The following is a 26,036-nucleotide window of genomic DNA, read 5'->3' on the forward strand; positions in this document are numbered from 1 at the left end:
CTTTCTTTTCTTTCTTTCTTCTTTCTTTCTCTTTCCTTCCTTTTTTTATTGTTAGATACAAGGCCTGACTCTGTTGCCCAGGCTGGTCTCAAACCCCTGGGCTCAATCAGTCCTCTTACCTTGGCCTCCCAAAGTGTTGGGATTACAAGTATGAGCCACCATACTCGGCCCAAAACATAGGTATTTAACAGCATTATTTTTTACCAAGGAAAAAACAATTATCTCAGAGAGTTTTTTTTTCAATATGCTATTCTGAGAAAAGACTCCTTTAAAGGGCATATAATAAATAACAATAGCCTATAAGTAAAAATTTATGTATTGATAAATATGACCTATGAAAACAGAAGCTTTTTGTAGTCCTCAATAAATTTTAAGAATATAAAGGGATCTTGACACCAAAAAGTTTGAGAACTGCTATGCTATGGCAACTAGTAACTTAAATATTATTCTTAAATAGAGTGTTACATTATTAAATTGAAGTTAAAACAAACAAACAAACAAGCTTTCTAAACCAGAACAACTAGAGTAAAAACATTAAATTGAAGTTCCTTCTTCCCAATGAGAAAAATCATAGACTATCAAGTTTATCATTAATTTACTTGTAAATTAATGCCCTTTCCACAAAGAATAACCAATTCTTTAAAATTGGGAAGAATATTAAATTATTACATTTAAAATTAAAATATTAAACCTTCTAGCAAAGGAATGCAAATTAAAGTGAAACAACCCCCCTTTGTTTGACAGTAGCTCAAGTATTGTGGGTTGTTGCAAATGACATTGAATATGTTGGTATTCTGTTGGTAACAGTATAAATTGGAAAAATCTTCTGCAGGGCAGATGGCATTGTTATATCAAATGCTTTACAAATCTATGTGCCTTTTGATAGAATTCAGTTCTGGGTAGGTATCCTGAAGAAAATTTAAGGATGGAACCAAAGATTTAGTTATAAGGATATTTGAATCATTGGTTGTGATTGTGTACCAGTTCTCAAACCTTATACTTTTTTTTTTCAAACCTTATGTTCTTTATACTGTCTTTATACTATTAAAATTGAGGCTGCCAAAGAGCTTTGATTCATGTTAACTGTTAGAAATTTAAAAAGAAACTTGAATAAATTAATATATTTATTTAAAAATAATAAGCCCATGACATGTTAACATCATTATTTTTATAAAAGACAAGTTTGAGCCAGGTACTGTGACCCAAGCCTATAGTCCAGCTACTTGAGAAGCTGAGGGAGGAGGATTGCTTAAGCCCAGGAGTTCAAGTCCAACCCAGGCAACATAGCAGGACCCTGTTTAAAAAAAAAAAAAGCAAAACACAGTACAAAAAAGACAAATATGTTTTCCAAAACAAAAGCTGTACGGATAAGGGTGCAAATCTTTTATTTTTGACTTCACAGAAGACAGCTATATTCTCATATCTACTTCTGCATGAAATATGTTGGAATATGTTGCTTTTGTTGAAGAATATGAAGAAAATTCAGTCTCACACAAATGTCTAGTTGCAAAAAGTGGATGTATTTTAATGGCCAATTGAGGTAATTCTGGATATTCTTTGATACTACGCCAAAGCTCATCAACAAATGCTAGTTTTTTTTTTTAAAGGTCAGTACAATGAGTTTTTGAAAACCTATAAATGAACTTTGTGTCCCCTGGAACATTAAAATCCTTATGGTCTGTCTTGTACTTTGAATGGATTGATTTTTTTAACCTAAGCAAGATTTTGAAACATCATGTGTGAGTTATTTGGGTATTCCAAATATTGACATAATATCAAAATCACACCAAATTCATCAGAAAAGCCTTTTAAGTGTTTGAGAAGCCAACGGAGTCAAAGTGGCAGATACCTACAAGTTTTCCAAAATTCTGATTTTCAGTTGAAAGCTTGCATTTTATAATTGGTGACAATTGCTTTTGGTTATTTACCTTGAAGTCATGGGCTTGCTTTATTCATTTTTTGGAAAAATTGCTGCCAGATATCCAATTCTGAATAATAATTAGTTCTTTTAAGTAAAAGTGATATTTCATGAAAGCAGCAGCTAGCTTACCTCACAGATCAAAGAATAATAGCATAAATGCTTTTCCTCAAGACAACAATGCTATTTCTATTTATGCCAGAAGTAGAACTTTATTCATACTTCCCATTTTATTAATCAGAATATTAAAAAGATGTGTATTTAATGGTTGAGATTCAAGAACATAAATCATTTTTACTCTTCTTCAAAGACATTCTTAAGTGAAGCTGCCTTTTTAAAATGTGAGTGCCCAGTGATAAGGAGTAGACTTGTGTGGCTTGAGGGTACAGCCTTGGTCAGGGCAGAGGCACTCACGGTTTCATCTCTCTTTGCTTTTGCATCATCGGTGCAATTGTCAACACAGTGAAAAAGTCAAATAATACCTTGGCATTATTATGAAAAGAGTTGTGATCTTGGGAGCCCCCTGAAAGGGTCTCTGGATCCTTTGTGGGTCTGGGGATTACATTTTGTGAATTACTGTTAATAGTGCAACGTTAGAAATAATACAAATGTCTAAAAATGAGGGGTTGATTAAATAAATGATGGTATAGCCACACAATTATGTGGCAGAAATATAATTTTATTAAAGTTCATGTTAAATATAAGCTTATAACACAATATTTTTCTGTTTTGGGCACCTCTCTCATGAGGAAATCAACATTCTTCAAAGAAAGTGAGGGCGTTGGTTCTGAGCATCAGTGCTTCCATTTAGTTGACGCCTTTGTCATTAAGAAAAGGGAAGTTGAAAGCCAGAAGGCGGCAGTTACTCTCTTCTCCGGTAGGCTAAGGGATGTTTGTACAGCAACTTTATTTTTAAATAATAGTAAAAGGAATTGGCAGTGGTATCAATCATTTTTAGATGCTTTATAATAATAATATGTGGAATCAAATGAAGTTCCTCCAGTAGACTCAATTCCTCTTTAGGCATTTTCTGATTTACTTTTTCCTGTTGTGTTCTTAATTGAAAGAGCTTTCAGTTACTGCGTATTATTTACCTTCAGCCTGAATTTTAGAAGTGAGTTATAAGTAGGTTAGAAGGAGACTGTTGAGCTGAGCCTCTCGGGCTTCCTGCTAAGACCTCCTCCACACAGGGTGTTCCTGAGGTGTATTATCTGTACTCTGCAGCAGGGAGGAACACTTGGTGAGCGGCATCATTGAAGATAGGCTGCTTTGTGCATCTGAGATATTTCTCTTTGTTATAATGGATGCCTAGTAATAATCATGACTTGTCTCGAGTAAAGTTTAACATTTTTCTAAGCACCAAGTTCTAGGGAGGGTTTGATGTTTAAAATTCCTTTCCAAATAGCCATTGTGTTTATTCAGAATTTTATGTCTTAGATAAACTTGTTAAAGTATGCTGGAAGAATATATACTGTATGCTGTGTATATAAAGTTTTAAAAAATACTACACAAAATGTACATATATACTAAATTATAAGGAAAAATAACATGAAGATTTTATATTTACGTTTGAATAATTAATTCAAATTAATGTTATGTGTGTTTTAGTTTGAAGGCCAACTTAAAAACAGTTTTTATTTAGACACAAGATATATTGTGTAAATTATTTTATTCAAAATGTTTTCATGATGTGAACATTGCAAACTGGACATTATGTCTGATCTTTTGATCTAATAGATTAGAGAAAAACTTGCATATTGTTATAGGATAATTTACAACCTATTAACCTTAAGAATAAACTGAAAGGAAGATGTAACACTTATCTGCCCTTGGTAGAACAGAAAAGTTACGCATCGTTAACTGTGTTTGATTGTTGGGTAGGTGATGGACACTAGGTTCTCTCTCCGCAGCTGCTCTGAGACTCCTCCACTCCCTCCACCCCCTCCCCACCCTGTCCCCATTTAGGGTTATTTCACTAAGCGTCGGAGCCAGAGGATAGGGCAGGGGAGCCAATGTATAAGGAAATGGATGATTTCCTTCATTCTTGCTTCATGGTTCAGGGAAAGCTTACTTCTTATTCCCTAGATAGTGGGGACAATTTATCTAATACATTTACAAGTGAGAGCAGAGATGTACTAAAGATATGCCAGGAAGGCACTAATAACCCTTAGACTCCTATAAAGAATGAGCTAGATCCTTCTGGTTGAAAAATACTGGGTAAAAATTAAATCGTTTTTTCCAAGCCACTCATTTAATAAATGTTATTTCAGGAGGCTACTACCATGCTTACAGCTGATTATTAGGTTTATGTTCAGTTCTGTTTAGGAAGGAGAGGTCACAGGAAGCTCAAGATGGACTTATGTGCAGTAAAATATGAAGAGTCGTTTTGGACATTGACCTAGAATGGAATAGCACTAACCCCTGGTGGAATTGTAATTGTGGCAGCTTATGCTTATTATGGCTTAGGTAAATATTGACCAATATGAATGGATAAGATAGCTGCATTTTGCCCAAGTTTATGATACAGAATATGAAGCATGTGAGTAATGAATTGAATTTATTCTTAAGGATTATTAGTTTGGGAGGCAGCTTGGCATGATGAAAAGTGAACACCCCTTAGTTATAATTAACTGGAAGTTTGCTTAACATGACTTAAGGAGGCAGGATTGACCTATAGAGAACAGAGTTCTATCTGGTTTGTGTATAGTTGAATATATATGAGTAAATAACATGAGCCAAGTTTGGGATATAGGAAGTGAGAAGGGAGTAGAGCTAGTTTGGTTGGGGGATACAAATTTTAATCCAGGAGAGTGCTGATAAGAAGCCATAGTAAAAATGACCAAAGATCAAAGGTGCAAGTTATCAGCCCTGCTTTGTTGATAGTTGCTTAAAGGTTTTTTGTGGTTTTTTCTTGTGTGTGTGGTAGGTTTTTTTTTTTTTTATAGGTATAGCCAGAGTGTGGGGGACCTTATATCAAGGTGGACAAGTGTTACTTATGTGAACAGTTGGGTAAAATAGTTTGAGGGCTTGTTCTGTTGTTTAGACACTTGGTTTTTTACTCAGTCATTTGGTTTTCAAATCTTAATTTGTGTGTGTGGTGTTTGCTCCTAAGAATACTTCTTCAAAAGACTGTAAATGAGTCTTTGTGTGCATAGTGAATCTTAGATCCCAATACTGGAATCCTTTTCTATTGGCTCTGTTTTCATAAACACTCTTCACCATTTATATGTTTCTGCTACTGTACTTCGATATATTTTCATACAAACTATTGAACTATTTATAAAACAAGACATAAAGATGTAACAGAGAAGGCAGGAAATGCTTGACATTTGTGTGCCATATCTTACTCTCTGCTTCCTGTCAGTTAAACCACGACGAGAGGAACAGAGACACAGATGTACAATTGCTGCTTTAATTTAACACTGGGGAGACCAGTTAAGCAAAAAGCTTGTTTCATTAAACTTTTGTCACTTGTTGATTCGAAGGACATTGTAGGCTTGTTTGGTATTATATGGATTGTATGCATCATGTGGCAATTAGATGTTTGCTATAGCACCTAATAGGTACACATATCTTTTACGTATTTAAAAGGTATTTACTTTTGTGATATTTTTTAGGCAATAAAAAATTGGCATTTGAATTTGTATATATTTGTATAAATTCACTATAAAATGTTAGGTTAATATTTTGATCTTGAAATTTTAGTATCTAATTATTAACTTTTGTATATTAGTATATTGGGATTCTGTAAAACTTTCAAAGCATTTTGTAGTTTACAAAGTAAATTCTTGGTACAACTTCAAAATGAAAGATGAATGGAAAGTTATAGCGGTTGACTTCTCTCTGTAACTACAGTTGGTAAATACAGTTAGTAAATGACAAAACTACAACTTGAATGCAGGTGTTCTGATGCTAGATCCTGTATTCCTAATGTTAGGAAAAAGGTTTGTGTTCATTAAATTACTATTCTACCTATTTCTCAGTGATTTTAACTTTTAGGGTCACCTCTGCTTATTCTTCCTAGAATATCCCCCACCCCTTTTCCTATCATGTTTTCTCTTCTTAGAAAAAATAGATGTTACTTATTTCTAAAGAAATAGCCCACATGTCACTTCCTTATGAAGTTTTTTCAGGTTCTCACGGGGATTTATCCTTTTCTGTTCCATCATCTTTTGGTTGACTTGTTTATTTACATTGTTTTGTAGTTATCTGTTTACATTTTTTCTTTTTAGGCACTGAACTACTTTGGGTCAAGAATCATATCTTATTTATCTTTATTTTTATATACCCAGTACATAGCATATAGATTTCATAAATACTTGTTGGAAGAATAAATACATGCCTGATATTTATTTTCTTTTTTCTAGAATCATAAGCTGACTAAAGAACTATAATATGGATCTCTTCTATAAGTTGCCTTTATGGTTTATTTCTAAGAAATAATTTTATTATAAAAGTTATTTCCTGCTTCAGCCCTACCCACCCCCAGTTTGTTTTTGCTGTTTATGGAAATGGGATATCTTAGTGAAATTATTAGAGTTTTCATCCTAGTCAAAAATAGAGATAATATATTGGTCCATTTAAAGGTGTAGCTAAAGAGCTTAATTATTTTAGATTGCAAAGCATCAAAAATCTCTCACTTTTGGCTTTAATCTGGAAAAAAATGTCTAGACCTTCATTCTAGTCTTGATACCTCCACTGAATAAATGGAAAGAATAATTCTCTTTACTACTTTTTGCTTCTCCCTATATTATTTTCTTTTGTCACCAAATTTTTTGTTCCTCGGTGATTGGAGGGTTATAAATTGCAGTGGTCTTGTCAACAGAGCAATGATTTTCACAAGTAGGACTTTAGCTTAGATCTGCCCATTCTAGGAATGTCTTATAAAGTTTCCATATTAACAGTCTTTCCAGCTGAAAATTGTTAGAAGTTACTGTATTTTTAAAACAATCGAATCTAAATTATCAAAGTCAAATCTAAGGATTTAATTTTTAAAGATTGAAGGAAAAATTACGAAGTTATATGAGTTTAATTTTTAAGGAGTTTTAGAAGAACCAAATAGTTATTTTGTTTATTAAAACTTAGATAGACATGTGAAAAATCGTTTCTAGGGTTTTTGAGTGTCCTTTTACATATGAGACCTCCCTTTTTTGTGCTGTTGGGGGGGTGTTGATGTATTTCTAAGTTTGAATCAGAAAAATACATGTATGTATGTCACTTTGAGGATAGTCAGTGAAGCTTAGCTTACCACCAGTTGGTTCTGAGAAGCAAGTGCATCCTGTGAAAATCTGTAGAATGCTAAAACAAATGTAGAAAACACTTATATTTTACCATCTTAATGAAGAATTTTAGTAAGCAAAATTTTTTATTAAGAAAATAAAATGTCCTTTAATCTTGACCTAGTTTGACTTTTTAACACACACTGTACTTAATATTCTTTTAAATTGTGTTTATTAATGACTTATGGAAAAATTTATTATGTGTTTTTTTTTTCAAGCTTATCTTAGAGACAGGATATAGTAAATAATTACTGAATTACACAGGAGAATGAACTTTGTGCCCATTTCTGCTATAGCATACATATTACTGTGACTTGCATTTGCCTTAGTTGGTAGATGGTGATTGCCTGTAGGGAAAGTCTTCTTAGCCACTTTTTGCTTTCCTACCCTTCACCAGCAGATAGGTCTCTAAAGAGTGCTTGTCCAAAAGAATATAGACAACACTGATTTCTTTCTTTTTTTTTGAAGTGGGACTTGCTTTTTTGTTTTGTTTTTTGAGATAAGGTCTTGCTCTGTCACTCAGGGTGGAGTGCAGTGGCACCATCATGGCTCTCACCTCAGCCTCCCAAGTAACTGGGACAACCAGCTCATTTTTAATTTTTGTAGCAATGGGATCTTGCCATGTTGCTCAGGCTGGTCTCAAACTCCTGGCCTCAAATGATCCTCCCACTTTGGCCTCCCAAAGTACTGGGGTTTTAGGCATGAGCCACTGCACCTGGCCCTGATACGATTTCTGAAGGCCATCTACTATTATTATATAGGAAAAGACAATATAGAAAGAATTATTTCTTCTCCTCCAAGGTATTTTTGTTTATAAAGGGGATGTTTTATAAAATCCCAGTACACGTTTATTTGTTGCCACATTTCAGTTGGCTCAAAATCAAATTAAATCAAAATGAAGGCTTTGAGGTTACCCCCAAGTAAATCAGCTTCACCTGGAACAGTCTGCTTTTGGATTTATCTGTATCTGTTTCCTCCCAAGATTTTACCTTCCCCTCACCTTATATACTCACAGATTGTCTCTGAAAGGTGTAAAAAAAAAAAAAAAAAACTTCTCCCCACAACTTTTATTCCCCTCCTTAGTGCAGGAGAGGTCACATTTTGTGTCCAGTTGTCAGGGATTGGAGTGTGACTAGGAGTTAGATATTAAAGAAGAGAGGCAGAAGTTCCTATTCATAGGTTTTAAGATAGCCTATTTCCTGACAATCCCACCCCAACTTTTTTTTTGAAACAAGGTCTTGCCGTTTTGCCCTGGCTGGAGTGAGTGGCTGTGTGATCTCAGTGCATGGTGTTGGGCTTGAACTGTTGGGCTGAAGTGGTCTTCCTGCTTCATCCCCCTGCTGTGGGAGCATGCCACTGCACCTGGCCTCACATTTTTAAAGCAGAATATTTTGAGGGGGAACAGAATGTTGTGATTAAAATCACTAGATTCTAAGCCCTATAAGGGCAGAAATTTTGGTTGGTTTGTTCACTGCTGTATTCCCAGCACTTAGAACAGGGTCTCACACATTGTATGTATGTTCTTATGCCAACCATGCTGTTTTGGTTATAATAGCTTTGTAGTATATTTTGAAGTCTTGTAGTGTGGTACTTCCAGCTTTGTTATTTGCTATTTGAAATCTTTTGTGATTTCATATAAAATTTTTTCAAATTTTAAAAAATTTATTGTATTAAAAAGAGAGAGATGGGGGTCTCACTATGTTGCCTGTATTGGTCTCAAACTCCTGGGCTTCAGTGATCCTCCCATCTTGGCATCTCAAAGTGCTGGGATTACAGGCACGAGCCACCATGCCCAGCCTCCATATAAATTTAAAAACAATTGTTTTTCCTATTTCTGTGAAGAATGTCTTTGATATTTTGATACAGATTGCATTGAATCTGTAGATTGCTTTGAGTAGTATCTAATTATTTATTTTATGATTTATTATTATCATCTCTTTCCTAATCTCCTTGAGGACGTGTCAGATTTTTGTATCTATGCAGAGACATCAGTAGTTTATTAGAGATGTTTAAGGATTAAATAAAAAGTAGTATACCGTATATGTTTTACTTTGTAAACCATAAAGAACTTATAAGACATTAGGTATCACTAACAAATAATAATGTAAATAAGCTTCATTGTGATATTGTACAATTCCTGATGTGTCTTTATAGTATTTTTTAAAATCTAGTAAGTGCCTGTTAAATCCACTGAGACAACTTTGAATTCTTGAACTTTCCAAGAGTACAACAAAGCCGTAAAGCAGAAAACACCTCTAATAAAGAGCCAAGTTTGACCAACACTTTGGGAGGCCTAGGCAAGTGCATCACTTGAGGTCAGGAGTTCAAAACCAGCCTGGCCAACATGGTGAAACCCTGTCTCTATTAAACATACAAAAATTAGCCAGGTTTGGTGGCGCACCTGTAGTCCCAGCTACTCCGGAGCATGAGGCAGGAGAATCGCTGGAGCCTAGGAGGCAGAGGTTACAGTGAGCTGAGATGGTGACATTGTGCTTAGCCTGGCAAACAGAGTAAGAAAGACCCTGTCTCAAAACAAAACGAAGTCAGGTTCAGTGCAGCCTCATTTGGTCAACTAAATATTTTCACAGAAGCATCTTCCGAATGTCACCTTGTAAGAAAATAAAGATTTTGTGAATGCTGGTGATAGTCTCTATTTCAGTGACAAAGAAAGAAAGGTGGATCTGTTATTTATATCACATCTTTCTTCATTGAATAACTAAGCCAGCATCATCTATTCAAAATACTTAATACTAACTGACCAAGATATAGTCTTCCAAAGATGCAACCGTTCATATATTTCAAAGTTACACTGATGTTCAAGTGAATTATAGATAGTTTTGATGTTCAGTAGAATAATTTGTAAGAAGGATTATGTGGTATTTGGTCTACGTTTTTTAAAGTCTTATTTTCCTGTTTCTCCCCTCTTCCAATTCTTAGGTAAAGAGCAAAAACATTATATAAATTAAGTGATTTAAAGAATTTTAGGCCAGGTACAGTAGCTCATGCGTGTAATCCCAGCACTTTGAGAGGCCTAGGCAGGCGGATCACCTGAGGTCAGACCAGCATGACCAGCATGGAGAAACCCTGACCCTACTAACAACACACAAAAAATTAGCCAGGAGTGGTAGTTCATGCCTGTAATCCCAGCTACATGGCGGGCTGAGGCAGGAAAATGGCTTGAACCCGGGAGGCAGAGGTTGCGATGAGCCAAGATCGCGCCATTGCACTCCAGCCCGGGCAACAAGAGTGGCACCCCGTCTCAAAAAAAAAAAAAAAAAAAGAATTTTCCCACACCCTGAGCAGAATAAAAACCACTGTTGAGAATCTCTATTTTAAGTAATTAATGAAGAATGTAGGAGGGCGGTATACACATTGGTGATGGGAAGTTTTCAGTGTAGCAGTCAAGCTGTGGAATGTTTGTTTAAACTGTCATCATTTTTGGATGGTGGTTGCCATATCCTACTTACGTGACTTGCATTGGGCTTTGTAGTCATAGATCACACCCTGTTGTTGCAACCCAGTTTGATAACCTCCAGGAACTGTTTTACTTCTCAAATCATGCCTGAATTCTACTGCCTGCCTTTTTATTTCCCATTGTGAAAAGAGTTAACAGCTCTTACTTAATCAGGCTGTTAACAATCTCTAAACTTTGGTCATTTTTGAATCTCTGCATTCTTTTGTGTTGGCATTCATGTACCACAGTATATTTTACTATCTTTTCCTTTCCCCTTTAGTCTCTCCAACTCCTACCTTTCTTGTGCAGTTCCCACGTTATCTGTGAAGTGTTTTCTTTACCTGTTTGACCATCTCCTCTTCTGAAATACTGTCCAGATTTTTTAGCACTTAATACAATCTTGGGGCATTTAGTTGCTTCTCTTGGTCTTGTTTTCTGCACTAGATTGTAAATTTCATGGGAACAAGAGCCATGTATTATCTTCACATTTTCTACAGTGCTGAGCCTAGGGGAAATTCAATAAATACTTAACTTTTTACCGCAAAGTTAATCAGTAATAGCAGAAATGCCTCAAAAATTAGATATTTAGTATCTTTTGATTGGTTCTAGATATGCCTCAAATAAGCATAACTAAACTATTCCTTTTTTTTTTTTGTTTTTGAGATGGAGCCTTGCTCTGTCTCCCAGGCTAAAGTGCCTCAGCTTTCTTAGTATGTGGGACTACAGATGTGCACCACTCTGTATGGCTAATTTTTACATTTTTTAGTAGAGACGGGGTTTTGCCATTGTTGGCCAGCTGATCTTGAACTCCTGGCCTCAAGTGATCTGCCTGCCTTGGCCTCCATAAAACTGTTTTCTATTAGAGAAAACCTAATGCTAGGGTATTTGATGCACTTTAGTTAACAGTAACTGAAATGGACTCAAATGATTTCAAAATTTATTGAGAAATTTTATTATGGAAGACGAAAGTGTAAATCTTTATTCTGTATATGTTTTACTTATTAGTGGTAAAGTTTGCTTCTATCTAAGATTGGTACAATAGTAAAATATAAAATTAATGTATAATTTATAAATACTAAGTACAGGCATACATCAGTTGATGACTGGGATACATTCTGAGAAATGGATCATTAGGTGATTTTGCCCTTTTGCAAAAAAAATCACAGAACGTACCTACACAAACCTAGATGGTATAGCCCACTATACATCTAGGCTATATGGTGTAGCCTGTTGCTTCTAGGCTGCAAACCTGCACAGTATGTTACTGTACTGAATATTGTAGGTAATTTTAACACAATGGCAAGTATTTGTGTATTTAAACACTCTTAGAAAAGGTGCAGTAAAAACATGGCATTATCATCTGATTTCCCTATCTGCTCCACTGTTCACCAGAATGTTGTTATGTGGCAAATGACCGTAAATATCTCACAGTACTAAGCCCATGCCCTTCCACATTTTTATTTCTCATCTGGTTTTGCTGCTTTGTTTTCCTTTTTTTTTTTTTGAGATGGGTCTCTCTGTCTCGCAGGCTGGAGTACAGTGATGCTGTCTTGGCTCATTGCAACCTCCGCCTCCTGGGCTGAAGTGATCCTCCCGCCTTAATCTCCTGAGTAGGTGGGACTGCAGCAGGCTCACACCACCACACCCAGCCAATTTTGTATTTTTATAGAGATGAAGTTTCACCTTTTTGATCAGGCTGGTCTCGAACTCCTAGGCTCAAGTGATCTGCCCATCTTGGCCTCCCAAAGTGCTGGGATACAGGCATGAGCCACTGTGCCCTGCCTGCTTCTTGTTTTTTTTTTGGTTTCATTTTAGTTTAGAAGCTTAGGTAATTGCCAGACAGTTATAAAAATGCTTATAGAAAGAATCCCATTTTAAAGATCCTGACATGAAACATCAGAACTCTTTGATGATATCCAAGCTGATTTAAAATAGTTTTACATAATTTAAAGGAAAAAAGGAAATTGAGCGTGGTGGCTCACACCTGTAATCCCAGCACTTTAGGAGGCCAGGGTGGGAGGAACATTTGAGCCTGGGAGTTTGAGACCAGCCTGGGCAACAGATCAAGACCCCATCTCAAAAAAAAAAAAAAAAAGATTAAAATAATAAAGAAGAAAAGAGGTAGACTGTCAAAAGAGATCATTCGGGGTTTTTATTTTTTCACACATGGGGAGCAGAAAGTTTTGTGCACGAGGAATCTTAAAGTCTTTCAAATGTGTTGGTAACTTGGGAAAAGATGGAAATGTTTATTTCCCTTAAGATTGTGTCTTTATACCTGGTTGCACTGTGACTTGAAAGAGGATCCTAAAGTGTCACAGGAACAAAAGGTTGTGATTGTCAGAGAATAGTCGGAAAGGTCTGATTCTGTGGCAGTGAATATAGACAGAAAGCCTAGAAAAAGGTAGTATTTATTGAGTTCTTGGTGGGATTAAGTCAGGTCTGACTTTGGCTTCTTTAATAATGGAATGGGGAAGTGGGGGAACTATAAAATGCAGAAATGCTGGAACATTGTTTTTGAGATGATAGGGAAGAGTAATAAAATTGTGTTGGAGCTATACTTTTTTTTTTTTTACTTCCATAGATGTTTTTATTTCTCTTCATTAGATGAACACATGTTTATTTTTAGATGAGAAAATGCCCGATGTTTTTGATATTTTTATTTTTTATTGCATTTTAGGTTTTGGGGTACATTTGAAGAAAATGCAAGATAGTTGCATAGGTACACACATGGCAGTGTGATTTGCTGCCTTCCTCCCCTTCACCTATATCCGGCATTTCTCCCCATGCTGTCTCTCCCCAACTCCCCACCCCTCACTGTCCCTCCCCTATTTCCCCCCAACAGACCCTAGTGTGTAGTGCTCCCCTCCCTGTGTCAATGTATTCTCATTGTTCAACACCCGCCTATGAGTGAGAACATGCCGTGTTTGATTTTCTGCTCTTGTGTCAGTTTGCTGAGGATGATGGTTTCCAGGTTCATCCATGTCCCTACAAAGGACACGAACTCATCGTTTTTGATGGCTGCATAATATTCCATGGTGTCTGTGTGCCACATTTTCCCTGTCCAGTCTGTCATCAATGGGCATTTGGGTTGGTTCCAGGTCTTTGCTATTGTAAACCGTGATGCAATGAACATTCATGTGCATGTGTCCTTATAGTAGAACGATTTATAATCCTTTGGATATATACCCAGTAATGGGATTGCTGGGTCAAATGGAATTTCCATTTCTAGGTCCTTGAGGAATCGCCACACTGTCTTCCACAATGGTTGAACTAATTTACACTCCCACCAACAGTGTAAAAGTGTTCCTATTTCTCCACATCCTCTCCAGCATCTGTTGTCTCTAGATTTTTTAATGATCGCCATTCTAACTGGCGTGAGATGGTATCTCAGTGTAGTTTTGATTTGCATTTCTCTAATGACCAGTGATGATGAGCATTTTTTCATATGTTTGTTGGCCTCATGTATGTCTTCTTTTGTAAAGTGTCTGTTCATATCCTTCGCCCACTTTGGGCTTGTTTTTTTCTTGTAAATCTGTTTTAGTTCTTTGTAGATTCTGGATATCAGTCCTTTGTCAGATGGGTAGACTGCAAAAATTTTTTCCCATTCTGTTGGTTGCCGATTCACTCTAATGACTGTTTCTTTTGCCGTGCAGAAGCTGTGGAGTTTGATTAGGTCCCGTTTGTCTATTTTGGCTTTTGTTGCCAATGCTTTTGGTGTTTTAGTCATGAAGTCCTTGCCTATGCCTATGTCCTGGATGGTTTTGCCTAGATTTTCTTCTAGGGTTTTTACAGTGTTAGGCCTTATGATTAAGTGGAGCTATACTTTTTAAAAAAAAATAAAGACTTTTTTTTTTAGAGCCATTTTAGATTCACAGTAAAATTGAGAGGAAAGTAAAAGATTTCCCATATATCTCCTGCCCCTGCACATGCATAACCTGCCCATTACCAGCCTCCTGCTAATCAGTGTCTGCACCAGAGCAGTGCACTTGTTACAGTTCATGAACCTACACTGACACATTGTCACTCGATGTTCATAGTTTACATTAGGGTTCACTTGTGGTAGTGTACATTTTGTGGATTTGGGCAAATGTCACTTAGTAACAAGCATTTAAGTTTCCACATGTCTTTTTGTGGCTTGACAGCTTATTTCTCTTTAGTGCTGAATAGTATTTCATTATGTGGATGCACCACAGTTTATTAGTTCACCTACTGAAGGACATCTTGGTTGCTTACAAGTTTTGTCAATTATGAATAAAGCTGCTATAAACATCCATGTGCAGGTTTTGTGTGGACATAAGTTTTTACCTACTTTGGGTAAATACCAAGGAGCACAGCTCTATGGTGTCAAGACTATCTTTAGTTTTGTAAGAAACTGCCAAACTGTCTTCCAAAGTGTACCATTTTGCTTTTCCACCAGCAGTGAATGAGAATTCCCGTTGTTCCACATCCTCGGCAGCTTTTGGTGTTGTCGGTGTTCTGGATTTTGGCCATTCCAATAGGTTTGTAGTGGCACCTCATTGTCATATTGGTTTATATTTCCCCAGTGACAGATGATGTGGAGCATGTTTTCATATGCTAATCTGTATAGCTTCTTTGCTGAGGTGTCCGTTAAGATCTTCAGCCCATTTTATTTTTTTATTTCTTTTTGAGATGGAGTTTCACTCTTGCTGCCCAGGCTGGAGTGTAGTGACACTCACAGCAACCTATGCCTCCCAGGTTCAAGCAGTTCTCCTACCTTGGCCTCCTGAGTAGCCAGGATTACAGGCATGTGCCACCATGCCTGGCTAATTTTGTATTCTTAGTAGAGACAGGGTTTCTCCATGTTGGTCAGACTGGTCTTGAACTCCCGACCTCAGGTGACCCACCCACCTCAGCCCCCCAAAGTGCTGGGATTACAGGCATAAGCTGCTGCACCCAGCTGGCCCATTTTAAAATCAGGCTATTTTCTCTGAGTTTTGAGAGGTCCTTGTGTATTTTAGATAACAGTCCTTTCATCTGTGGTTTGTAAAGAGCAAAAATTTTTAATTTTGATGAAGTCCAGCTTATCAAGTCCTTCTTTCATGCATCCTGCATTTGGTATCTTAAAAGGCCATCAACAAACCCACGTTCATCTAGATTTTTCTCCAGTGCTATATTCTAGGAATTGTATTGTTTTCCATTTTCCATTTAGGCTTACGATCCATTTTGAGTTAATATTTGTGAATGGTGTAAGGTCTGTGTCTAGATTCTTTTTGTTTTTTTCATATGGATGTCCGGTTTTTCTACCACTGTTGGTTGAAAAGACTGTCTTTTCTCCATTGTATTGCTTTTGTCCTTTGACAAAGATGGTTGACTATTTATGTGGTGCCATTATCTATGCTCTGTATTCTGTTCCATTGATCTATTTTGTTCTTTCATCAGTACCTTATGTCTTGATTACTATAGGTTATAGGTGTACTTTTAAGCTTGATGCATAGAATATTTCCATTCACTTCTCCAGTTCAGGTATTCAGACATCCTGTCTTATAAATCTGACTACCATTTCCTCACACCTTTGCCATATCATGAGGAGCTTTTTTAGCCTTGTTAATAGATTTGGAGTTTTGCCTGTAGGCGATGGAAGCCATTAATTAGTTGTCAGAGAAGTAAGTTGATCATCTTTTCACTTTAGGTAAATAACTTCTACTCCAGGCTGAAGAGCCACAGGAATGGGGCTAGGATAGAGGTAGTAAGGGCCCATCAAATAAATAAGTGAAAGAGCCTATCATCTAATAATGCAGTACATGAGCATGAAGTAATTTAGATGGCCTTTAAGTTTTGCTTTCAGTTGATGATGTGCCTCCATGTAAGAGTGAAACTTCTTATAACAGAATACAGTTTCTACCAGAAGAGAGTTATGCTGTGTGGGAATTGGAGGTGGGGGAGGCGGGTCATATAGCACAATCTCCTGGGGAACTTTGAAACAGCATATCCCTGGCTTTTCACCCCCAATTAGTGCCAGCATGAAACACTGTTACTAATGGGAATCTGCTGTATTCTCAGATGGGAGAACCATTGCATTAGAGCATGTCTTTTCTAAGAAAATGGAAATATTAACTAGGAGAATAAAGGGCCACAGAAATGAAACAGAATTTCCTTGCAAGTTAAGTCTTGTTTGTTGGAGAGAGAAATTTTTTTAACTGCCTGAACAGGTTTTGCTGAGAAAGACATTTTAGCATGTTTGTGTTTACTTTTTAATGAACAGAATTAAAACAGTATATGACTACTGTTAAGATATTTCTCGTTTATTTATTTCAGAGATGAAGTCTCACTTTGTTGCCCAGGCTGGAGTGCAGTGGCATAATCTCAGCTCACTGCTATCTCCACCTCCCGGGTTCAAGTGATTCTTGTGCCTCAGCCTCTGAGTAGCTGGGATTGCAGGTGCCCTACCACACCCGGGTAATTTTTGTATTTTTAGTAGAGGTGAGGTTTCACCATGTAGGCCAGGCTGGTCCTGAACTCCTGACCTCAAGTGATCTGCCCTCTTTGGCTTCCCAAAGTCTTGGGATTACAGACGTGAGCCACCATACCCGGCCAATATTTCTCTTTTGATTTTGAATACTATTGTTTTCAGAACATGCTCAAAAAAAGAGTTAAACTTGAGACCACACGTATGGACAGGTCTAGGTATTCAGTCTGTTTGGCTGTTTTGCCGGGTGCTATAAATGCTGCCTGAGTGTATTCTGATACCAGGTTAGCCCAAGTGGCCAATGATAGGAAGTGAAGAACTATGTGAAAGAACTGGAATTTCAGGTTTGGGTAGTGAGTAATTGTGGCCCTGCCTTCAGAATCCTGGAACTATTCACCTGGGTGTCAGCAAAAAGGCAAATACATAGAGAAGTCAGTCTGTTTAGTTTCATCATATTGATTTTTATTATTAGTATTATTATTATCACGGTTGAAGCTAAGGTGAGCTTGAACAAGTAGCCAAGACCTGTGTCAGGTTTGCTTAAGTCACCAGAAGCCTGACTGAGACATTCTATACAAAAATCATCAATTTGTGCTTTATTTACATGAAAATAAAACTATACTTTTGATAAAGTCCTCAGTACTTCTCTCTGCTTACTCCCTCTCAATTAAAAAAAACACCTAATTTAAACTAAGGAATCCGGCCAGATGCAGTGGCTCATGCCTATATAATCCCAGCACTTTGGGAGGCCAAGGTGGGAGGATTGCTTGAGCTCTGAAGTTTGAGATCAGCCTGGATAAGATGGGAGACCCCTTCTCTACAAAGGAAATTATGAAAAATTAGCCAGGTATGGTAGTATACACCTATAGCCCCAGCTACTCAGGAGCCTGAAGTGGGAGGATCACTTCAGGCCAGGAGTTCGAGGCCATAGTGAGCAAGGATCATGCTACTGCACTCCAGCCTGGGCAATAACGAGACAGTGTCCCTAAAAAATAAATAAAAATTAGCTCCTTGCTCTCTTGGTGCTGGCTCCTTGCTCTCTTGGTGCTGGCTCCTTGCCCACTGGGTGCTGAAGCTGGGCGGATGCAGCAAACCAGCTCCACTAGAGGACTGAGGTGTGGAGCCCCGCCCCCGCCATACTGGGCCCATTGGTGTGCTGCCCACACCTTCAGGTAACAGGCCAGTTGGGTCCTGAAGTAGCCAAAATGCTAAAAAGGCAGCAGTCCCAAAATGAAGGAACACCTGTTGTGTCTCAAGCGCCTGGAAACCAGAGGCCCAACAACACCTGTTACTTTTGTTGGTGCTGCTGCTGCAGCTGCTCCTGCCTCACTGTTAGGGATGAAGAAAGAGGGGAAGATGTGGGAAGACCCACACGCACTGCAGAAATGGAGAGTGTCAAGTCCTAGAGGAATGCCAAAACCCCACTGTGAGGAAGTCTTGTCCTGGTCTCAAAACTTTGACAAGATGCTGAAGGCCCCAGCAGGAAGAAACCTTTTCAGAGAGTTCCTCCAAACAGGATACAGCCAAAAGAACCTACTTTTCTGGCTTGCCTGTGAAGACTTAAAGAGCAGAACAAAAAAGTAATTGAAGAAAAGGTGAGAATGATATATGAAGATTACATTTCTATATTATCACCAGAAGAGGTCAGTCTTGATTCTAGAGTTAGAGAGATAATCAGTAGACATCTGTTGGATCCCGATCCTCCCATGTATAGTCCTCTCCAGACCCAAGTGACATATTTTCTAATGAATTCAAGGGGATGTTCAAGACTTTGACTCCAATGAAAACACTTCAGAAGGCAAATTGTTGCCCTAACTGATAGAAGGTCCCAGTTGGGAACTGATTTTATTCCTATGACAAAAGCTCTAAGATGAGTAGGGAAAAGGAACACTATCAAGCATTGATGACAGTAACCAAATATATTTTTTAATATGTCATATATGCAATGTGAAATTCAGTCCCCCCTCATTATTTCTCATATTAAATCGCATTTCAGAAATTTCAGAATTTTAAAACTGTTGACTTATACCTAACTACTGTCACTGTATTAGAGCTTTTAAATAATTAGAAATAAAGATTTTAGAATAATAAACATTGTGTTTCTGTCCTAAGCTTGGATACATTTCCTTTCTAACGATGTAGCTCTTATTGCTGTATTAAAAGAATGCTACATACAGCGCTTACTAATGGAAATGTATGTCCATAGATTCACTTAGGGAGCATGGTGTAAAAACATCAGGAACTTAAAATTACAAATTTGATTTCAAGTTACATTTCTGTCTCATGTGACATTGGGCAAATCGTTTATCTTCTCTGAGTTCATTTCCCCATCTGCAAATGACAGATAAAATACTTAATTATCAGGATGGCTATGAGCATTAAATAAACATGGAAAGAATAAAGTGAGACATACATTAGTATTTTATCAAAGTTCTTCAACTTAATAATTGTTATTTTATGCTTGTATTAAATGTCATTTTAATGCACTTTCCCTATTGTTTTCCAAAATATACATTAAACATCTGATTTAGCTATTCATCAAAACATACAATCATATTTTAAGTTGGAACACTATATAGTGTTATTTCTTTGCTCAATAATGTGATCCCAAATCACTACTTTCAGTTCACCATCACCTCAAATCTATAGAAATGTTTCTCTCAATGACATAGATAGATAGATAATATACAATTGTATGTTAAAATTAAAATTTAAATAAGAGAAATCATTTGAAAATGTTATTTCCAAAGGAAATAAAACAACATTTCCAAGGACAAAAATAATATCAAGTTATTTGTTAAATATATAAATGAGTTATAGGGCTATGGCTAAGTTATGAGAGATTGACAGTTAGAAAACACTTTTTAATGTTAAGGTAGTATGATTTTCTTTAGCAATTTTACAATGAAAATAAAAACTTAATAAAAGGCGGTAATGGTGGTTCACACCTATAATCCCAGCACTTTAGGAGGCTAAGGCGGGAGGATCACGTAAGCCCAGGAGTTCCAGACCTGTCTGTGCAACAAAATGAGACCCCCAACTCTAAGAAAAAATAAAATGTTTAAAATAAAAATAAAATTTAAAATAGTAATGTGTCCATTAAACCTTTTATTTTTGAGTAGCTTTAGATTTATAGAAAAACTGCAAATAGAGAGGCCCCATATATACTTGTGGGACGTCTATCAAAATTAATGAACCAATGTTGATCATTAAGTTCATACTTCATTCAGATTTCCTTAGTTTTTAACCTAATGTCCTTTTTCTGTCCCAGGATCCCATTCAGGCTATCACATTATATTTAGTTGTCATGCTTCCTTAGGCTTCTCTTGACTGTGACAGTTTCCTTGTTTTAAATGACAGTTTTGAGAAATAAACTGGTATTTTGTAGAATGTCCCTCTGTGGGGATTTGTCTGATGTTTTTCTCATAACTAGACACGAGTTTTTGGTTTTTGGAAGAACACAAAGGTAAAGTGCCACTTTCACCTCTATTTATCACATAATATCAAAGTTACATGCTTATCACATAATATCAAAGTTACATGCCATCATCAGGACTCCTCTTAGCTGTGACAGTTTCTCAAACTTTAGGCTACTCTTAGCTGTTCATGTTAACCTTGATCACCTTATCTATTATGTTTCTCCTCTGTAAAGTAATACATTTTTAAAAAGATTATATTGAAGGTAAATTGTCTGGACATTTACATTGAGTCAAACAAATTCTGAGCGGATTCCTCAACACTAATATTAGGTTCCACTAAGTGATTACTAATAAATACTATAAAGAAAATATAGTGACATGGAAAAATAAAACTCCAAAAGACAGCCTGAATATTCATCTGTCTTAGCATGAATATTCACCTAGCATGAATATTCACCTAATAGAGGTGAAAGTGAATTTTTCCCTTGAACTATCTGCATAATTAATTACAATAATCCTTCACATACTTTGATATTAAAGATCTTAGTCTTACTAATTGTCGTACGAGGTAATTTAAATTTAAAATAACCATTTTGCTTAGTGCATTTCTATATTGCCCTCCACTAATCAATGAACACTGAATATTGAAATAATATCAAAGACCTGATATATTTCCCACCAGCTTTAACCAATTTGTCATAAATACGTTCTTGTATATGACTTTTAAATGCTTGCTAAATATTAAAAATAGTTTCAATGTGTTTGGCTTTGTTTTCACATATCGAATGTGTATAATTTTTTTTTTTTTTTTTTGAGACGGAGTTTCGCTCTTGTTACCCAGGCTGGAGTGCAATGGTGCGATCTCGGCTCACCGCAACCTCCGCCTCCTGGGTTCAGGCAATTCTCCTGCCTCAGCCTCCTGAGTAGCTGGGATTACAGGCACGCGCCACCATGCCCAGCTAATTTTTTGTATTTTTAGTAGAGACGGGGTTTCACCATGTTGACCAGGATGGTCTCGATCTCTTGACCTCGTGATCCTCCCACCTCGGCCTCCCAAAGTGCTGGGATTACAGGCGTGAGCCACCGTGCCCGGCATGTGTATAATTTTTTACTATCGTACTTAATAATAAATTTTTATCATACTTAATAATCTATATCCATATATTGTACTCCACCAGTATTTATTGGTGGACAATAAAGAAGTTTTGAATACATGAATACAACTGCAGAGCCACCACACTTGGTATTTTGCAATGCCAGAATAACGGTGGGTACTCATAAATTGAATGCATAAATCTAGATTATGTTTCCTCCAATTTAAGTTTTTCTGGGTTTTTTATTCCCCATTCCTATAATCAATTTTATCATTTTACCTTTGTACAATAATATACATCTGGAAAATGCTAGAATTTTCACCATGTAGTAGAATTTGAACATGACAATAATGTAAAATAATTCAGAAGTCTCAAACCTAGATATCTTTCTTTGAGTTTTCAAAGTAAATCAAAATATAGCTGTTTTCATTTTACCATATTATAGAAACCTATGGATGTTATTGTAAAATCCATATGCATATGCTGACTTTCTTAAAACATTTTGAATTAATTAAGAATTCAACAATGAAAAAAGTAATTAAAATTAAAAGAATGCTTAATTTTAAGTAGCTACCTTGCATAGCTACCTAAAATATAGTAAATAAATAGTACCTGTTTAGATTGCAGAAACACAGTTTTAAACTTTTTCTCAACCTTCTTAAATTTGTTGAATATTTGAAAAAAATTTAAATGAAAATTTTAAATGAAACGTTTTCCTTTTCAATTATGAGAACACTGAATGCAATGAAATGGTTTGTTTGCCTTGTGACATTAACTTGTGTTTTTTCCCTTCAATTTTGTGTGTTTAGAGAAATAGGAACTCAGCAGGAACTGAGAGAGTATGACTACTCTTTTTTGGGAAAGTTCAAATCTGGTTTCTTAACTATGCCTGCATTTGGGGATGTTTCTTTATTATTTTTTCCATATCCACATATTTTAATGTAAATTCTAGCAATGCTACTGTGTTTAAAATAACTAGAAAGGCTGGGCACAGTGGCTAACCCTGTAATCCCAGCACTTTGGGAGGCTGAGGCCAGCGGATTGCTTGAGCTCAGGAGTTCGAGACCAGCTTGGGCAACATAGTGAGACACCGTCTCAACTGAAAGTACAAAAATTAGCCAGATGTGATAGTACACCCCTATAGTCCCAGCTACTCAGGAGGGTAAGGCATGAGAATTGCTTGAACCCGGGCAGAGGTCGCAGTGAGCTGAGATCATGCCAGTGCACTCCTGAGTGATAGAACGATAGAGCAAGACTCTGTCTCAAAAAGAAAAAAAAAGAACTAGAAAGAAAAATGTCAGTACAAATCTATCTTGTAGTATTTTAATGAGTTATTAAGTTGTGTTAGCCCCCTAAAAAGGCTTATACATGTTTCCTTTTTACTTTTTAAACTGAGTGAAAATGTGAGGCAAGATAATATGATATAATTAATTTGGGAGATAATGGTAAAATTTTAAGATTTAAAGCAATAAATAGGAAAATCTACAAACCCTTTGCACCAGTTGTTTCAGTTAAAAATATGGTTGAAAATGATTTATCCAAGTATCAAGAGGTTGCATAATATATAAAAGCATTTTAATTAACAATCGTCCTGGGGTATGGTAAGGTAGTTTTGCTAGATATTTGTCTAGGGGATTTCTTATTTTTCCAGATATTCTGCTAAGGAAAAAATATTAATGAAGTTCTATTAATATAGATATAAAGGTACCAGTAGGAAGTCCGGGCTTTTTTTGCTTTCTTTGCCACTAACTGACTGTGTGTCATTGGACAAATCAGAATGCTCTAGTCCTAAATTCTTTATCTTTTAAGTGAATATATTGTCCAAGGCAATCCCTAGATCTTTTTCAGCTCTAAGATCCTGTGATTTCACCCTTTTTAGATTGAAAATTGGCAACCTTTGGAAGACTGTGTGGAATTTATCTTCATACCACTGACTTTTCATTTCTGCTGGGAGCTAATACAGACATTCTACCATATTATAATAGAAAACAGATTTTTAAAAAGGCCAAATTATAGTCCATCACACAGGAATTCAGTCATTACAGTTTATGGATTTATTGCTTGTTTCTCATTTCTACTTTGTATAGCTTCTCTTCTCTCACTTTTCTTATTCTGTTTTCTTTCATTTCTGTTGTATTTCTTCTAATAGTTTTTCCAAATACGTTGCATTTCTCATAATGGCTATCTGTATATATTGAAAAGGGCCATTTATTAAGTTACCACATCTTGTGAAAGTTCTTTCTGTTCAGTTACTTGGTATCTAGAGTTACTGTAGCATTCCAGTTTTTTAGATGCTGCCAACCTACAAACATGCATATATACATAATCACACACACAGTCTGAATTACATACTTTATTAGAGAAGCCATTCAACCACCTCATTGCTCTAAGCTGGTATATTTCATCTTCTTTATCCCAGAATTGTCTGATCTAAAACCTTTTTGCTTGTTTGATTGATTCTCTTTATTTATTAATTTTCTTTCTTATTCTTTTCTTTCTTTCTTTTTTTTTTTTTTTTAGATGGAGTCTTGCTCTGTCGCCTAGGCTGGAGTGCTGTGGCATATCTCAGCTCACAGCAACTCCCACCTCCCGGGTTCAAGCAATTCTCCTGCCTCAGCCTCCCAAGTATTGGGATTACAGGTGCCCACCACCATGCCAAGCTAATATTTTTATTTTAATAGAGACAGGGTTTTGCCCTGTTGGTCAGGCTTGTCTCGAACTCCTGACCTCAGGTAATCCACCCTCCTTGGCCTTTCAAAGTGCTGGGATTACAGTTGTGAGCCACTGTGCCTGGTCTATTTATTATTTTTCACCATAAACAACTGGTACCAGCGTAACCTAAAAGGAGAGTGACAATTCTTTAAAAATATATTTATGAATTCATGAGTTTAATATCCTTGTGTCTAAAAACCTCTTTAAAGGAATCTTAAATTTACATTCAATCAGTGATCAATTTTGACTATCATATTTTTTTTAGTACCTGAAGTCTTTTATAATAAATTAAACAAAAGGTAACCATTTGAATTGGTTATAGTGGCTAGTAGCGTGGCTGAGGGTTTTGTGTTTACAATCAGTGAAGTCATTTTGTTTGGAATGGGGCATAATGGGGCTCTGTGTTAGGGAAGCTTGCCAGAGTGAAGTCCTGGCCTTGAAGAAACAGATTTAATAAAAACACACCTAACTTTTAAGCACTGGAGTGGAATTATACTGTTGTTGATAATGGGTTATGATGTTCTTTTTTGGGGGGTTTAGCAAATAGCTGTGGTAATGGAGACTTCCAAGGAGTACAGAAATGAGACTTAAGGAATAATTAGTTATCTGGCATGCACCTGTTACATATCTCTTGCATATACTTACAGCACTAAAGAATCTATTGTTAATTCAGTGCACATTATGTGTCAAGTATTCTACACATGCATTTTTGCATCTAATCTTCACAATAGCTCTAGGTTTTGGTATTATTTACTTTACCCACTTTACAGAAGGAGGAAACTTGAGACTGATACTACCTACATTATGGAACGAGGAGACTGAGACACCCAGTAAGTAACTTGTCCAAGGTCACACTGCAGAAGATTGGCACCCAAGCAGTCTGACTCCAGAGCCTGCTCTCTGAACTACTTTGTGTTGCTATTTTACCTTAACTACAAAGCTTGTTTTGGGGATGAGGCGTTAGGAACCTTGTTGATAAATATTCCTGTGGCAAGACTCCTCGGAGAATAAAATATGGTCCTGACCCAATTAAGAGACATTTGAGCCAGCCTGAGATTTCTTATCTGATAGATGCCTGCCTGGATGCCTTCTTTCTAATCTGAGTGCCCATATTTTTTTCCCATCTAAGAGCATATTTGAGGAATTAGATGATGTATTTAGTTTTGGACATGTTTTTTACACACTGACTTCAAGGGGCACTGATGTAGACTTGTCTGATAGACAATTTGGTGACTGGATTTGGAGCTCAGAAGCTGAACCTAGAGATGGAGATTTAAATTTTTTTGATATATATATTTACTTAATCTGTATTATAAACTGTTATAGCAGAAAGGACTTTGGTGGATTTAGAGGCCTGGCTGTATAGTTTTAGAGAGAGTCCTGATTTAGGAAACAAGAATTCTAGTTTTTGTTCTGTTTTTCTTGTAGACTGTAAGGACTTGGCCACCCCAATTTACTAATGAAAAATGGAATCATTAATTTAGATCTTCAGTCTTATCTATAACTGAAAAAAATTGTAAGATACCTGAGCTTTGTAATTTAAGTATCTTTGATATCTACAGGTGTTCCCTCTCGATCAGGTATCAGAAAATGTATTCTTAAGAATCTCCTTGCAGCTGTAGGGTATATAAGTACACAGGGGAGAGGAAGAGGAGCAGGAAAGATGACAGAGCGTCAAACGCATGATTAAGCCAATAAAATGCTTTTCTTAACACATTTTCAGTTTATGGACT

General features: G+C 36.5%; 1 protein-coding gene and 1 pseudogene across 2 annotated transcripts in view; both read left to right on the top strand.

Moving 5' to 3' along the window:
• Window positions 1-26,036, top strand: part of ELF1 (E74 like ETS transcription factor 1) — a 110,051-nt gene that overhangs the window by 34,722 nt on the left and 49,293 nt on the right. The window lies entirely within an intron of this gene.
• LOC116562511 lies at window positions 18,009-20,074 on the top strand (annotated as a pseudogene).

This window comes from Sapajus apella, unplaced genomic scaffold (genome assembly GCF_009761245.1).
Source record: "Sapajus apella isolate SASKATOON/1434 unplaced genomic scaffold, GSC_monkey_1.0 scaffold32, whole genome shotgun sequence".
NCBI lineage: Eukaryota > Metazoa > Chordata > Mammalia > Primates > Cebidae > Sapajus > Sapajus apella.